Source organism: Symphalangus syndactylus, chromosome X (genome assembly GCF_028878055.3).
Source record: "Symphalangus syndactylus isolate Jambi chromosome X, NHGRI_mSymSyn1-v2.1_pri, whole genome shotgun sequence".
NCBI classification, from domain to species: Eukaryota; Metazoa; Chordata; class Mammalia; order Primates; family Hylobatidae; genus Symphalangus; species Symphalangus syndactylus.
The window spans coordinates 154592345-154603654 of record NC_072447.2 but is presented as its reverse complement, the minus strand read 5'-3'; positions in this window follow the sequence as shown (position 1 = coordinate 154603654).

Sequence of the window (11310 nt, the reverse complement as noted above, 5' to 3'; positions counted from 1 at the left end):
AACTTTATTCATGAGTCAAAGGACTGAATATTAAGATGTCATTTGCCCTCAAAGTTTTTGACATATTCATTGCAATAAAAATCTAAATTCCAGGATTTTTAAAATATAAATTGAGAGACTGACTCTAACATTCATATAGAAGTGCAAAGGCCCTAGAATAGTCAAAGAAAACTTTAAAAAATAGAACAAAGTTGGGGGAGTTACCCTACTTCATTTCAAAGCTTATAAACTAACAATGATCAGTATAGTGTGGAATTGTCATAATTATAGCAGTATATCAATGGAAGAGAATAAAGTCCAGGAATGGATCCACATGTGTATGTATATATAGACAACTAATTATTGATAAAGATGCAAATGAAGATTAGAGGAAAGAAATGATAGTGTATTCAACAATTTGATCTGAAACAATTGGCTATCCATATGCAAAACTAAATTTCAATCCATACTCTATCTATCTATCTATCTATCTATCTATCTATCTATCTATCTATCTATCTATAAAGGGAGACAGAGAAAGAAAGATATTTTAAGGAATTGTCTCAGGTGACTATGAGGTCTGATACATCCAAAATCTGTAAGACAGACCATCAGGCTAGAAACTGACACAGCGTTTTTACCTTCCAATCTTGTGGTAGAATTCCTTCTCCAGGAAACCTCGGTCTTTTAAGACCTTCAACTGATTGGATGAGGCACACCCACGTTATGGAGGTAAACTGCTTTACTTAAAATCGATTGTAAATGTTGATCACACGTACAAAATACCTTCACAGCAACAGCTAGGCTAGTGTTTGACCACACAACTGAGTACTATAGCCTAGAAAAGCTGACACATAAAACTAACCATTGCACATACCTTGCCCCATACAAAAATGTAACTCAAAATGAATCATAGCCCTAAATGTCAAAAATACTTTTTTTCTAGGAGAAAACAGAAGAAAAGTTTTATAACCTGGGGTTATGTTTTAGTCAGTTTTGGCTTCCATAACAAAATGGCATGGATTATTTAGCTGAAACAACAGAAATTATTTTTTTCACAGTTTTGGAGACTAAAAGTCACAGATAAAGGATTGGAGGGGTCAGTTCCTTATTCCCACCTTGTAGATGGCCCTTTCTCATTATGTTCCTTCTTGTCCTTTCATCTGTGCATGTGCATGGAGAGAAAGAGAAAGGGAGGGAGAGAGGGAGAAAGGGAGGGAGGGAGGGAGGGAGAGAGAGAGGGAGGGAGAGAGCGATAGAGAGAGAGAGAGAGAGCTCATGCAAGCACAAGAGTGCTTTCTTGTGTCCCTTCTTAAAACCACACTAATCCTATGGGATCAAGGCCCCACCCTTATGACCTCTTTCAATATTAATTACTTCCTTAGAGGCCCCATCTCCAAATACAGACACCGTGGGGCTGAGGGATTCAAAATATGAATTCGGTAGAGACATAACCATTAGCAAAGAATAAACACATAGATTAATAAAACAGAATAGAGCTCAGAAACAGACTAGCACACATATAGTCAGGTGAATTGCAACAAAGGCAATAATGGCAAAAGTATAGTTTTTTCCAACAAGTGGTGCCTGAACAATTGGACATCTAGACACAAATAATAATAATAATAATAACCTAGGCATATCCTTAAAAATTTCACAAAATCAACTCAAAATACGTCATAGATCTAATGCAAAATGCAAAAACCATACAACTTCTATAAGAAAGCATAAGAGAAAATCTACATAAATTTGAGTTTGATGATGAGTTTTAAAATTCAGCACCAAAAGTATCATCGATGAAGGAAAAATTAGCCAAGTTGGACTTTATTAAAATAAAAATCTTATGCTCTTCAAAAAACAGAGTTAACAGAATAAAAACAGAAGCTACAGACTAGCAGAAAACATCTGTAGCACACATATGTGATAAAGAACTTGTCTCGACAATATACACGACTTCTTAAAACTCAACAATAGAAAATAAATGAAAATAGTTGAAGATCTGAACAGACGGTACACCAAAGAAGATATACAGATGGCAAAAAAAAAAAAGACCAATTGCTAGTGAAGATGTGGAGCAACAGAAACTTTCATTCATTGATGGTGGAAATGCAAAATGATGCAGCCACTTTGGAAGACAGTTTGGCATTTTCTTAAAAAAACTGAACATAGTCTTACGATAAGATTCAGCAATCCTACGCCTAGGTATTTACTCAACTGATTTGAAAACTTATGCCTACATAAAAATTTGTATGTGAATGTGTACAATAGCTTATTTCATAATCACCAAAAATAGAAGCATCCAAGATGTATTTCTTTTGGTGAATGGATAAAAAACATATATTAAAAAAAAAGGAATAGAGCCCAGAAATAGACCTGCACACATATATTCAGGTGATTTATAACAAAGCAATAATGCTGAAAGTATAGTTGTTCCAACAAATGGTGCATGAAAAATTGGACATCTATACACAAACAATAATAATAATAACCTAGACAAATCCTTAGGTATTTCACAAACATTAACTCAAGCTACATCATAGACCTAATGCAAAATGCAAAAATTATACAACTTCTATAAGAAAACAAGAGAAAATTTACATAACTTTAAGTTTGTAAATTCAACACCAAAAGCAAAAGTAGCAATGAGCACACCTAGCATACACAGATGTAAATTTCTAGAACCATTTCCTATTAAAAGGAACCAGATCTCTGGAGAAATGGCTGATTTTAGGACTAGGGCAGGGCATAAACCCCATGAGCCTAGAGCATCTTGTAGTCCTAGAAATGGAGGGCTGAAGAATATGATAAAGGACATCACAGTGTTGTATTCAGCCAAATCCAGACTATGGAAAACTGGAAAGAACACAAGATCTGTTTCTTTCCAACAACAACAAAACAGTGGCAAGAAAACAGGTCATGTGGAGGGGACCTACAAATGATAGAAGACTTAAGGGGTATGACCAAAAAATCACTATATAATACTGTATTTGGGTACTTATACAAAGAAACACGATTTTTATAAAGTATAAGTCTACCAGGTAAGTGTGTAAAACAGTTGAACATTTGATAATCATTTTTTTATTTTTTAGAAATGAAAATAATATTGGGTTTTTGTATAATACAAAGTCCCTATCTTTTAAAAATATCATATTGAATTATTTAGAGATGAAATCGTATGATGTCTTAGATTTGCTCCACGTTACTCCAGCAGCTTAGATGCAGGTAGGTGAGTGTCTAACTGGAAACAGATTTGCCATGTAGTTAAGGTTATTGATGCTGAGAGTCAGATACACTGGGTTCACTATATTAGTCTCTCTATTAATCTGTACGTATGAGGCTTTCCCTAATACAACGTTTTTATCATAAATATCATTCCACTAAAGGTTAAATCATAAGTGAAACTGATCACTTTGTAGAAATAAATAAATAAGTGACTAAGTGACCAAATTGATCCAAAAAGAAAACCTTAATTAAACTATACAAACCGAAACTATATGAGCTCAAACTATTAAAAGCTCAAGCCACCCTCAAATGTTCCATGTTAGTCAGTTTTGGAGGCCGATTCTACTAAATAATCAGGAGAAACTAACCACCATCTTATCTCAGCTCTTCCAACGCACACAAAATATAGACAATTGTTCACTTTGTTCTCCCAGATGAGCCCTCTTGGATTCAAAAAACAGATGAGGACCACCTCCCACCCCTGATATAAAAAACACATCAAGCAAGCTCTGTTACATAGCAGCAATTATCCTATGTAAATTAGTAGAATATTAAATGAACAAACAGGCTCTGCCCAAGGAAAGACAATATGATTCCACATTAGGAAAAAAAGTTTCATTGTAATTCTTTACATACAAAATAGAGTAGAAAAAAATTTAATTGTGTTAATGGGTACAGAAAAAGCTTTTGAAAGAAATTCGATGAGTTCATGGTAAAAACATTTAGTTAACCTATATTGAAAGATAACTTCTATTTCCTAAAATCAACAGCAGACATACTTAAATGTGAAACGTTCAAAGAATTATCATTAATGTCAGGAACAAGAAGTAAATGTAGGCTATTATCTCTATGTTTTAAATCATCATTGAGACACAAAGTCAGAGCTATAAGTATCGAAATAAATAAGAGGTGTGAGTACTGGAAAAATACATAATGTTTAGTGATAATGCCATTATCGGTCTTGAAAATTCAAAGGAATAGGCAAGTGGAATATTCAGTTGAATGGGCTTTCAGAAAGAGGTGTGTAACAGATTACTGTAGCAAAATCAAAATCTTTGACATGCAAAAGCAATACCTAATTAGAACAAACAACAGAAAATATGCCATTTGCAATAGTAACAAAATCCAAGAATTACCTGAAAAGAACCCTAACAAAAATGTGTAAGGTCTTTCTAGAGGGAACTATCAAAGTATACTGATAGATTCAGGTAAAGAGGGTCTGAAATAAAGAGGAGCATAACCTATTCATTCATGGGGAACAGAACATTGTAAAAATGTCAATTACACTTAAATTATTTACAATTTAGTGCCTTACCTGTAGCCGCCAAAATTACAATCAAATTTGGGCTGCTATTCTCTGCTTCCCAAATCAACCCTGGAAAATTATAGAAGGGAAAAAGAAAGAGAAAAAAAACAGTATCAGCAATAAAATCTAAGCAACAAAACAGAGAAAACCCTGGGTGAGACTGAAGACTGTGTTGAACTGGTACTTGTGTTTGGGACAGTGTTGGTTGGAAGGGGGTCAGCAGCAGAGATGTAGGGGAGGTCTGTAGCCTGCCTATACGGCAGATGACTGAACGAATAGGATGAACATTTTTAAATTTCCACCTCACTTCATTGCACAATCTGAAGCACCACCTCAAAACACAATGTCAGTAGCCCCAGAGTAAAACCAGGAAAACTGTGTTGGTTAAGGTAGTGTGACTCCGGAGTTCTGCTAATAGCAGTCTGTAACCAACATAGTGGGAAAGGATTTGCGTTTTAAAATATTGTTTCAACAGAATAGAAACAATGGAACAGAAGCAGAATAGAATCATGCATACTAAGGGTACCAGGAAACTGCTCACCCAAGATTTCGTGCAGGAAAACTACCTGGAGTACCGGCAGGTGCCCGGCAGGGATCCCATATGCTATGAGTTACTGTGGGGTCCAAGGGCACTCGCTGAAACCAGCTACTTGAAAGTACCGGAGCATGTGGTCAGGGTCAATGCAAGAGTTCGCATTTCCTACCCAACCCTGCGTGAAGCAGCTTTGAGAGAGGAGGAAGAGGGAGTCTGAGCATGAGTTGCAGCCAGGGCCACTGGGAGTGAGGCTGGGCCAGTGCACCTTCCAGGGCTCCGTCCAATAGTTTCCCCTGCCTTATGTGATGTGAGGCCCATTCTTCTCTCTTTGAAGAGAGCAGTCAGCATTCTTGGTAGTGGGTTTCTGTTCTATTGGGTGACTTTGAGATTTGTCTTTGTTTCCTTTTGGAATTGTTCAAATGTTCCTTTTAATGGATGGTTGAATGAACTTCAGCATTCAAATTTATGAATGACAGTAGTCACACATAGTGCTGTTTATATAGTTTAGGAGTAAGAGTCTTGTTTTCTTTTCAGATTGGGAAATCCATTCCATTTTGTGAATTGGGACATAGTTACAGCAGTGGAATAAGTATTCATTTAGAAATGTGAATGAGCAGTAAAACTGATGAGATAAAGAAATTAAAAGATATTTAATTCTTGCCTTATACTCAGTCTATTCGGTAAAATTTTTTAAAAGAAATATGCATACCTGGATTTCCTCGGCTTCTTTGAGAATGTAAGACAAATTAAATCTGAATAAATAATTCTCCCTGTTCACTGGCTCATTTATTCTCTGTGCACTGAGCATCTGCTCTGTGGAAGGCCCTGGGTTAATAGTGGAGATGCTAAGGTAAGCCAGACTCACCCCTACCCACAGGGTAGTAAAGTCCAGGAGGAGCCGTCATATAATTAAGGTGGCGAGATGCCCTCTAAGATGTAGAGAAAAAGTAAGAAAGGGATGAGGGTGTGGGGCTCCAGGTGAGAGTGGTCCAGAGGTAAATGCCCTGTGTGGGGCCTTTTGGACTTTGGGAAACTGCAGTTTCTTCGGAGGGAGCTGATTCTAATGAATCGGGGGGGTCCAGGGCCAGATTCTCAGAGGGTGTGAGAAAGCTCGTAATAGAAAACTGAGCAGTTCTTTTTTGATGGTGGATGAACAGAGAGGAGTGGGGCAGGAATGGAAAGGGTCTTGTGCTTTAGTCCCGGTGCTGTTGAACACAGTGCAGGAGCTAGGTGATGAACACTCATCATCTGAAAGCGTTTCCTGACAGAGAAGCACAAATCTCCCTGGAAAGGAGACCCAGAAGCCACTGGCCAGGTACTTTTCCGCCTGACTGGGAGAACTAGAGCTGACTCTATTAAAAATGAATTTTAATTAGATTATCTCAAGTGCAATTTGACCAGTTGTAAGCAAAGTGGTGAAAACACGAATGAAAATAGTGATTTGCATGGAAAAGCATCTGGGAGCGAGGGAAGGAGTTGGTCTCTGACTCAAATTCAAGGAGCTTTGAGCTGCATCTGGCTGGGAAAAACTCCCGCATACTCAAATTTTGAAGTACATTTTCTAAGAGGTAAGCACTTACTGAATTTTATGGATGAAACTTCATTTTTTTTGTCTAATTATTCTATGTCGTATTGAGCTCTATGTTCTCTGATAAGTCTCGGAGAAGAAGGACAACAGAAAAATCCCAGAGTCCTAGGGCCTGGGGTCAAATAATATTAGAAATAACAGGCATCTGCCACTCTTTCAACTCCTAATTTACACTAGGCCCTGAGCCAGGTGCTTCACCTACATTGCATACACTCCAACTGTCCTACTAGACAGGGCTTATCACATCTGCTTACAGATGAAGAATCAAGGCTCACAGGGCTTGTGAATTGGGACATAATAACAGGGTATTTCTTGGGTGTTTCCCAGGATCACGTGGCTAGTAAGGAACAGGGCTGGAACCAGACCCCTAGTGTGAATTCCTTTAGAGCCCGTGCAGCTCCCACTCCCCCCAGCCCGAGGTTGACCTCCTGACTGGTACTTCATTTCATTTCTCAGCACTGCACCATGTCGCTCAGGTGACAAAAAGAAGGACCTCGAGCACAAGATACTAAAAGCAGACCTGGAGGTGACAATGAGAATCAAACACCATTTAGGACTGGTGTATGCTGGGTTCCTCAAGACCTGACTCTGCCCAGATGTGGCCATTTCTGTCCCTTCCCAGCACTTTCCAGAATTAAAGCACAATTCCCCTGGTCCCTTCCGTATATTTTGTCTGACTCTGGAACCTGACCAGCTTGTCATTGGTCCTCCCAACAGCCTAGAATCACCTGTTCTCCTGACAGGGAGCATTTCTTCTCCCTGTAGAAGTCCTCTGGCTGTCCCATCTCTCACCCAGGAAGCCATGTGATATCAACAACCATTTTGATATAAAAATTCACATGGGACAGTGACTTTTGGACACCTGGGTACCACTCTGGTTATCTTCGACAGAGTCTCCAAGTGTTTTCCTAAGGGATTGAGTAGGGTCTGATTTGCCATATTATCTGTTAGTTCTTGGGATATCCCCCTGAAGTTACACGAAGTTTGGAACCACCTTGATACTTGAAATCGGACCTTTACAGGGTGTTTGATTTGGGGTTCACCTCTGAACACATGCACAGATGAATGGTCAAAAACCAAAGCTTCCCTCATGAATATTAGGTGAGGAAACACTTTGGAAATCCCAGTGGAACAAACATCTACTTACTGAGGCTAAATTCCTAAATCTCTGGAGTCCCCCGGGAGGTGAAACCTAATTCCTTGGAATACATGTCAGCTCTGATGAAAAAGGAACAATTAAGCAGCCTTCTACTGCCTCTTGTCTGTTTAATTGCTCCATGGAAAAATACTGGCTTTCAGTGTGCCTAGAGGCGCCTGACAGGTGTTCAGGCATGTGCAGAGTAGCAGAAACTCACAGGTTATGATTTCTATCAGGAATCAAATGGAGGAAAAAATTCTCAGCCTACTTAGTGGGAGCTAAATGATAAGAACTTATGAAAACAAAGAAGGAAATAACAGACACTGAGGTCTACTTGAGAGGGGAGGGTGACAGGAGGGAAAGAAGCAGAAAAGATAACTATTCGGTGCTGGGCTTAATACCTGGATGACAAAATCTGTATAACAAATCTGTGTCACGTGTTTACCTATGGAATAAACCTTCACGTGTACCCTCAAGCCTAAAATAAAAGTTAAAAAAATAAAGGGTGTTGCAAAGATGAGCCTTCCTGCTGAGAACTTCAAGATTCTTGGACATTTGTGGTCCTATATTAGAAAGCATCTGTGACATACTAGACCCTTGAACAAGCTGGAGAACTTCAAGGCAAATTTGGCCTTCTTAGAAACTCCTCCTAGAAATGAGATGGATTGTGTAACAGCAAATTATAATAGTTGCTTTTTATTGAGCACTTACTATGTAACAGTTTATGGGGCAGGCTGTATTACTTACCCACATCTTGTCTTCCTCTCCTGTCTGGACACATGGGAACAGTAAAGTCCACTTGCAGTTAGGAAGAGTAGTGTGACAACCCTTTACCACTGAAACATGAGCAGAAGCATTGTTTGTCACATCCAGGAATTGCGACTGTGCCATTTTCCACTTTTCCCTCCTTTCAATGGCAAGCATGGCAGCTTCATCTTGAGATGATGGAATCACAAAGTGGAAGTAGCACGGATCCCTGGGTCACATGAGAGTGTAGAGCCCCTGGCAAACTGTATCACAACTTATACATGCATAAAATAAACTTGTGTCGTGCCAATCAAATTTCAGCGTTTCTCTGATGCATCAGCTAGCAGTTACTTTAACTACCATAGCTACCATTTCTGTTAAGTATAAATATTTTGTATTTCAAAGGTAATAGTTTGCATATTGCTATTGCAAAAATTATAGAAATGTATATAATTCACAATTTTCCCCTTTATGAAACTCCTCCACAGTTTATCCCCCTCCTTAGAGGTCACCATAATTAACAATCTGGTATGTATTATTTTAAAACTGACTCTAGGCTATTAATTGACAGATAAGCTATAACAATATATTGTTTTTATTTAATACACAAGAATGATAATGTACATATTGATCTGCCATTAGCCTTTGTCACTTCATAAAATGGATATGGGATCTTTCCACAATGGTATATATATATAGATCTCTCTTTTGAAACTAATTTCTATAATTCTAAAGTAGGCATGCACCATAATTAAACTCTTTCTTCCTAATGGACACCAGTTGTTTCCCATTTGCTGTATGATGAATAGAATAAAATCAACATCTTTGAATATGAATTATTGCGCAAACATTAATGTTTTCTTATAAGAAATGTATTAACATGGACGTTGGGCGAAAATGAAAAGGGTATAAATAGTTTAGCATTTTATAAATATTTCTAAAATTTAATTGCAAAAATGCTGTACCAATAAACATTTTTAAAAAATTAAAAATGATTTGAAATTCTGATATGTGGACAGGAGATTTCTCCTCTACTTTCAGAAAGATTTGGTCAGAATGAACAAGAGCCTAGGAAGGAGAGCAGACAGGAGACCCTCAGCCCGTGAGGGGCATTGGGAGGATCCAGGGGAGAGCAATTGCCAGAATCCATGAGAGAGACCATATGCGAAACCAGGACCACAGAGCCCCAGGCAGGCTGGCAATCAGAGCTCTGAATCCAGAGTTCAGCCTGGTGGGGGCAGGGACCTGAGGGAGAGAAGGGGGAAGGGAGAGGGGAGAGCAGGACAATGAACAAGAATAGGCTTGGGAAATCCAGGGACCAACATTACCAACTGGAAGGGGCCACGTGATCTGAATGGACAGGCTTGTTGGCTGAATGCACCAGTGGCGTGCAGGACACTGCACCCTCCCTCAGAATCACCTTCCCTCTGTCAGGAAGAGTATGGCTGGCTCCCTGCATCATTCTGGGTGAGCCCCCTCTCTTGACCACTACAATGCTCCTCTGCATCCTTGCCAGCATCCCAGGGCTGAGTGCTGTCTTCATGCCTACTGGGGGCTGGTGTTTTATCTCCTGTGGACCCTCCATAGAGGCTGGGCTATGTGAGTGGGTTGCTGACTGATGACCAACAGCCAAGATGGGCCAGGAACACCATAGACTCCAGTGGTTTCTGAGATCTTGGCGCACAAGGGGGCAGAAGTCTTGGGGCTGTGATCGCTGGCCTATGTTTCAACCACACACTGTCTAGGGTAGAGGGCTGGTCCAAGGTCTGGACATGGGAAGGTTGGATGGAGCCCTCATGGAAATGGCACCCTCCATTGTTAAGCTGACGTGGACGTGCATGGTCCAATGCAGCAAGTATCATGCACCATCCTGTTGGGAGCATCCTCATCTCCATGTTGGTGTTTGGCCCTGGGGAGGAGATGTCCACAGTGACACTCTCAGCTGTAGTTTCCATGAGAACTGTGACCTCAAGTGAGCACAAGTGAGGGGACTATGGGTTTCTTCATGGAGGCAGGAGGCCCAGGTGGGGCAGATTCCAAGATTTGAATCAGTGAATTCCCATGCCTGGTAATTTCATTCATTCATTAGTTCATGCATGCATTCATTCATCCGGCAAACATTTATTGAACATATGCTGAGGACACACTAACTCTACAAAACAAAAGGAAGTGGCTAGGCCCTTAATTTGTTCTGTGAGGGGTGTAGGGGAGATGGTGAGGTGGAAAGACATGTGAGCATTTTAGGAAGTGAGGGACTGGGAACTGATGGAGAGAATCTCTATTGATCTGATTTCTAGATCATGCTGTGCCCTTAGTTGAGAGTGAGAATGGAGCAGGAAAAGTTGGTGATGACTTGATGAGGAAGAGTGTGGAGGATGAGGTCTGTGTGTATTATGTAGTCAGAGAGGTGCTGTAGCCTGTCCATGTGGAGCTGTCGCATGAGCAGTAGGAAAATGGGTCTATCTGGATAGGTGCCAGGGCTGGACATTAGGTTTGGCTGCATGAGTAGAAGTATTTTGAGGCTATAGCTTAAGGTAAAATCAAGTGATTATTGTGTAGATACTGGCTTACATGCTACATGACGCCATTCTGTCTCTTGAAAACACATTTATTTGGTAATCAAAATTACACTAAGCTTAATGAAGGAAGGAAGTGTACAGGAGGCTGGAAAGGGAGGAAGAACACTTCCAGAAATCCAAACAGAGAGTGTTTCCTATATATGTGTGTATGCATTTGCATATATACATATTCATGTATATATACATATATACAAAGATATATGTATATCTTCATGT